Source organism: Nyctereutes procyonoides, unplaced genomic scaffold, assembly GCF_905146905.1.
Source record: "Nyctereutes procyonoides isolate TBG_1078 unplaced genomic scaffold, NYPRO_anot_genome, whole genome shotgun sequence".
NCBI classification, from domain to species: domain Eukaryota; kingdom Metazoa; phylum Chordata; class Mammalia; order Carnivora; family Canidae; genus Nyctereutes; species Nyctereutes procyonoides.
Window position 1 is genome coordinate 12855381 of NW_026575136.1, and position 6753 is coordinate 12862133.

Here is a 6753-nt window from a genome sequence, read left to right on the forward strand (position 1 = left end):
TAATGCCAACAACTGCAATTAGGAAACCACAGATGAGTGGGGACATGAGAGGCTCTAATTTCCCTGTGTCTGGGATCTCTGTTCCTGGTGACACCTGTCATGTTTCATTGACAATGAATACTTTTGGAGGCTAGTCACCATCTTCTTGAAAATTGCATTTCTGACCAGGGCTCCCCAGGCACAGTGTCAATTTATCTTCATTTGCAATGGGTCCCTCGATGGAGTCTGAGTGCTCCAGAGATGGAGCTTTTACTTTTGAAGAAGGGTGTGCAGGGCGATGACTAGCTGCAGCCATGTAGTTTAATACAGACTTTTGGGGGAAATGAGATTAGTTGGTATGTAGGGAAATCACTGTCACAGGCCGAAGAAAAAATATGGCTTGAAAATGCCCTCCTATCACCGGTTCTTGTTTGTTCAGGAAATTAGGATCAAGGGAAGCAGTCCTACATTTTGGAGTTGTAACCAAAGAGATATAGAAAACAGTTCATATAATTTCATGCCCATGCTAAGACTGTTATATGGAAAAACTGAGCAAGTATGATCAGAGCAGGTTATCTCCTACTGTCTTCTAATTTTTAAAAATATAGATCCTGTCTGTGATTGCAGACATGTCAACTGGTTAGGGGGTAGGATAGTGAGGGTTAGGCTAAGCCAATACAAAGTGTATGTTCACACACACACATATACACACAGTGCACATTAACTACTGTTCTGTAGATAAACCATTAAGCGGGAGAAACCATCTTTAGATCTACTAGCACTTAACAAAACTCAGAGGCTAACTGCTTCCATCCTCCGCTCTCTTATAAAGAAATAGAAACACTGCGGATTGAGATGCGTGCTCTTGGTAATATCTTTCTCTGTAAAAGAGAAATCCTAGAGTCCATCCAAATGCAAGTTGCTCCTGGTTAACAGCTTTAGATAGATGGATTTGAGAACGGAGCTGGATTGCTGCAATGTTGTTTTTGTTTTCTTCTCTGCAGTTGCAGGTCTTTTGAGAAGACATTACTGAGACATTTAATTTCAACCCAGAGTGTCCACCAAATGTTGTGCTGCAAGGATGCTTATTGGAAGCATAACTTTACACTGGCTGCTATTTTTTCCCTTACCTAATAGAATCGAGTTTCACACAATGAAACCTTGATGGATGATCCTAAGTGGTTAATCAAATCTCATCTTTCCATTAATCTAATTTTATTGTCATAGATGCGGTCTCAGCAGTTTATCTTTAGCAGTAATCAGATTTCATTTTTAATCCAAATAAGTTCAATTGGTTTTAACTTCACATTTTCCTTGTTCTGCCAACATTGATCTAGAGAAGATTAGGAATCTACAAGGGCCTTTTCCAGGCCCCTCTTATATCGACATTTGTCTAATTGCTTCTCTTTAGGTGCGAGGTATTTGTCCCCAAACCAAAATGAATATGTACCAGAGGTAGGAGGCAATGACAGGTCTGAAAGCTAAGGGCAGGGTGCAGAGGGGTGAAGAATTTAGGACCTTGAGGTGAAGCAGATAAGCTGCTCATCGATAAACTGGGGGATAGATTAATATTGACCTCACAGGCTGTGCTGATGGAATGAGGTGGATACTTGACTCAAGAGTAGACATGGAGGGGATCCCTGGGTGGCTCAGCGGTTTAGCACCTGCGTTCAGCCCAGGGCGTGATCCTGGAGACCCAGGATCGAGTCCCACATCTGGCTCCCTGCATGGAGCCTGCTTCTTCCTCTGCCTGTGTCTCTGCCTCTCCCTCTCTCTCTGTGACTATCATAAAAAAAAAAAAAAAAAAAAAAATCTACACTCATTGTGAAATTCTAAAGGCCAAGAGCTCAGTTTAAGCCAGTGTTAGCACATGATGTTTCATGACGCTTCGGAGAAGAAACTAATTTTTGAGATGGAAAGTTCTGAAGTGTCTTCCCCTTACTATTTGGAAAATGAAAGGTGTGGGTGAGCAGGATATTTAAGTTTGTGGGTGTGGGATATTTTGTAGGGCAGGAGGAAAGAATGGATGATAGATTCAGACTGTGGGCCTGAACATGAATGCAGGGGAACCAGGTCTATCTGCAGCCTTGGGAGGGACAGCAGGGGAGTGGTGGGCACCTCATGCAGGCTCCCTCCTTCCAGGGGTAGCATGTGAATTTCCGTGAAAAGAATGAGGATTCTCATTCTCATCTCATCCACAGATGAGGATTTTCTCATCAAAAATCCTTCAGTCCACGTGTCACCCAAGCTACCTAAACTCTGCCTTCCGGTTCTTGTTTGTTGTAGGGTAACACTGTCTCCTGTAGTAGAGACTAGCCTAAATTTAGTCTAAGGCTAAATTTAAATTAATTTAAATCAAATACAATTAAAAATTCATTTCTAGAGTCACACTATCCACATTTCAAGTGCTCAGTAGCCACAGGTGACTAACGAATGACTGAAAGGTTGAGGTTTAGAACCTTTCTATCAGCACAGGAATATCGGGGTCAGGCTGCCTTAGAGAGCTCCAGGGACCATAGGATCTGAGGCAGGGAGTGCAGGCTGCAGAAACATGAGATTGGTGTGGCGATCGTAGCCCCAAAGGTAACTCACTGTGTGCTGTATACTGGTTACTTAACCTCTCCGAACTTCATTTTCCTCAACTCTTTTTTTTTTTTTAACATTTTATTTATTAGAGAGAGAGAGAGAGAGAGAGGACAAGCAGGTAGAGGGAGAGAGAAGCAGACTCCTGGCTAAGCAGGGAGCCCGAGGCGGGGTCCATCCCAGGACCCCAGGATCATGACCTGACCCAAGAGCAGACGCTCAACTGACTGAGCCACCCGGGCGCCCCTCCTCAACTTTTAAATGGGGATAGCAACTCTCATTTTGCAGGCAGTTGTACATGTTAAAGATACAAAGAGAGTTTAACAGGGGTGTCTGACCCAGAATAAGTGCCCAATGACATTTGTTGCTATTGTTATTATCAGTAACAGTAAATGCTGAAATTAATTACTTAATAAAAGACTGCAAATAGTGAAAACTGAATGGAGATATTTTCGGTAGAGGAACATTTCAACTTGATCTCAGCGGTGTAGGCTTCCCCAAATGCCACTAGTTATAAGGGATCAATACCTCCTCATGTCTATATTACATGGATACCTTTGCAATTAGATGTGGATGGTGAGGGGAAAAATATAATAATATTTGGGGATTTTTCATGAGGAAAAGGACTAGATTTAAAAGTTAAACATCTGTTTTTAAATGCCCAGGATACACTCTAAACATGAATGCCCCTCTCCTTATCAAAAAAAGTATCCTTTTATACCATTTTATGCTGCCTACTTATTATGCAAAATATACCGTGACAAAAGGTGACCCCAGGCAGGGAAAAAAAAAAAAATCAATGGTCAGGATTGCTCATTATAATTACAATGAAATAATGCTTTCTAGAAAACAATGTTTTCTTTTGTTTTCCTTATCCTATAGGAAACTGTGAAAATTGAAGCTCTATTCAATTCATCCTTTCGTTCCACTTCAAACGCATTCCTGACAGCCACTTAAAGTCTTTCCCCAAACTGAAATTAATATTTTCCAGACTAGTTTTGAGAACCGCAGCTTGTTTGCCTGATGCTCCAGCAACCGACCTAATAATAACTATCATTGCATAACAAAGCCAGCGGGGGCATGCAGGGGCAGAAAGGGACTGGTGATAAATAATTCAGGCTCCTGGGTTATTTCCGCTGGAACACCAAACAGGGACACCGTGTCGGTCCTCAGTCAGTGAGACCATTTCTCTCCAGCTCTATGTGGCTTCTCTTTTGTGAAAGATATCAAATTCCTTTGCACAACCTCTTCTCAGCTGACCTGGGAGACCTTACCTCCTCTGCAGCTCTGGTTCCTGGTCCAGGATCCCAGGGGCCGTTATGGATGCAATTTCTACTCCATCTGCTCCAGATTGAGGAGGGGATGCTTTGGTCAAGCTACGGCCACGTTATGTGAACATCACTGACTGGCATATCGTCAACATTATGCTCAAGGACCATATTCTGTCCTGCTGGTGATGGCGACAGTTTATGAATGAGTAGGTTTGGATATTGGGTAATTAGAAGGTGCTTTACTGCAGCATCTGTCACCTAGAAGCATTTTTTCTGTGTTGTTCAGATAATTTTCCTTATGGTACGAAAGTTGGCTGGTAAAAGGGTGTGTCAGCAACCAAGAGACCAAGCAGCGCATGATTTAAAAATTTTTTTATTATCTAGGAATGACTACATGATGCATCTAATCAAAACTATGCACAGTTATTAATAATGAAGCTACCAACTGCAGAGTCTTTATACGTACTGGCTGGTATTCAAAATGCTACCTTAGAGTTTGTTCACTATCAGGACAAACTTTCAAATTACTTCAGATATTCCAAAAGAGGATAAATTCTCTTGACAAATAATTCTATCTAACTTTGAGGAAGACAATAGCAAAAATTTCTTCAAATTTTATGAAAACCATAAGGTGGGGTGATAATACAGAAGAATTACTTTGGCTCACTGAGCTCCAAGCAGATTTTTAAGGAAACGAGTCAGGGTGTTTAGGTAAAAATGTAGGTGATGGAAGATCTCTAGTGTTAAGTCCTCAATTAGAGCAAATCTCTTCTTGCTTAGAGACTCCGTACTTCTTGATGTGTGTCTTCTCTCCCCACGCCCGCCCTTGATTGTGTCGTTGTGGTGTGTGTTGAAGCCCAGCAATACAATAATATTTTATTTTTTAATTTAACTTAATTTTATTTTTTTTTAGCAGTAATCTTTTAAATGGTAGAGTGAAATCAAGTAAATTAAAGTAATAAAACAGCCTCAAGCACAAAGAAATCCTTGGTAGGAGTCTCTCTGAGATGCCCCAGAATAGGATGCAAGGTCTTGCCCTGCCTTTTGATGAGGCTCCCTGCCTGGACCAGGGCCCCAGGCCCCTTAAGATAAGCTTCACGTGAAGCCCTGTTAGTGACCCTTGACAGTTTGTGGGTGGAGCACATGGTGGGCACTCCAATGCTTGGACTCTAGAGCCAACCCACCTGGCTTCAAGCCCTCATTCCGCCAATCCCTAGCTGCTTGACCTCGAGCATATTTCCTTATCTTTCCATGAGCCCTCCCACCCCTGCCCGCAGTCAGCTCCACACTCAGTGGGGAGTCTGCTTCAGATTCTCTCCCTCTCCCTTTCCCACTCCCCACACTCATGTATGCACTCTCTCTCAAATAAATGAATTGCTAAGAAAACAAAAACAAACAATGAAAGATGTCAGGAAAGATAACCTGGCAGTAAAATTACTGAGTACAGGGACCCAGAGGCAAGGCTGGCCTGAAGATTACTGATTGGAAAATAATTTCGTGAGATTAGCTCATTTTTAACTCTTTTATAACAGAGACTTTAAAAGCAATAGTTCCAAGTAGATCTGGGGACAGGAGAGCTGTGTCTCTGGCAGGATCAGAAAAGCAGGCAAGATGTTAGGGGCTAGACGTCAAACATGTCAAACTATCTGTAACATCATTTCACCAGGCAAGGACTCGGTGATACAGATACTCCTGCTAACAGTAAACTCATAGGTTGACTCTTCCATGAAGCCCACCCCGATTAAGATGTCTACTCTTCTGTTTGTCCATTGCACCCTGGGGGCAGATTCTCTATAACTCACTGGCTTTGACTTTGTATTATGATTATCTGCTTATGCTTTTTGTCTTGCCTAGATGGCAAGGAAGTTTCTTGAAAGCACGGTCTATGAGGCATCACCTTGCCCACCCAAGGGTGTACTTAGTACTTGCTGAGTGGATTGTGTGTTGCCATATCTCGTCGATCTCGTGCCCAGGGCACATGAGGTAGAGGACAGAAATATGAAATTAAGGGTGTAAGTTGCCATTAGTGATTTTAAGCAGCATAAGAGCAGCATACCCACCAGCTGTTATTTCAAGTAAGTCCATTTGAAGGACTACCAAATAGTGAGCTTCCTGGGCAAGAGCCCCATGGACTGTCTGAGCTTTTTCCACGAAAACCTGTGGGATGATGGCCTGAATGACTGGGTAGCCCTAAATGCATATGTAATGCTGTTAAACCAAGTAGGCTGGCCTGCATAAATGAGGCATTGTGCAAGTGTTCTGTTTCTCCATGCTGCATCGAGGGTTCCGTAGATATTTCAACATAACAATCTCTGTCCTTCATGTGTCCTCTTAGAGAAGACTTGGCCTCTTGTGAGCCCTTTGATCATGTCTCTCTTCCACCCTCAACAGGGGGCACATGCTGAAAGGTTTCCTCCACAAAGGCTTGCCCATCCCCTGGCTCCTTTCTTTGCTGGCGCACATCAAATCTGCTTGCATTATACAGATGCTCTGACACTCGGAGGTAGAGAAAGGCATCCTGTGGCTAGTGGACAGGCCAAGAAGAATGCGATGGCGGCATTCACGTAGGATACCGGCTCTCAGCTTCAAGGGCAGACGTCTCTACAATGGACCTTTATTTTATTAGCATAAATGAGACCTTAAAAGATTGCTTTTAATAGATGCAGATTCTCAGGGTGAACTCCTGTTTCAGGACAGCTTGGCTGGAGCTGTTGAGTAGCTTCTGGGAGCAGATTGAGGATGTGACGATGATTTCCCGTCTCAGCCGCCGTGTAGTGCCAGAGAGCGTCTGATGCAGGTCTGTTTTTGTGGTGCCTGAAACTGATGCCAAGATAGAAGTTCTTGGTGTTCTATTTTCCATCAAAAGGCATCAACACGGTACTTGTAGCCAGAATAGATTAGAGAAAAGAAACGAGAACAG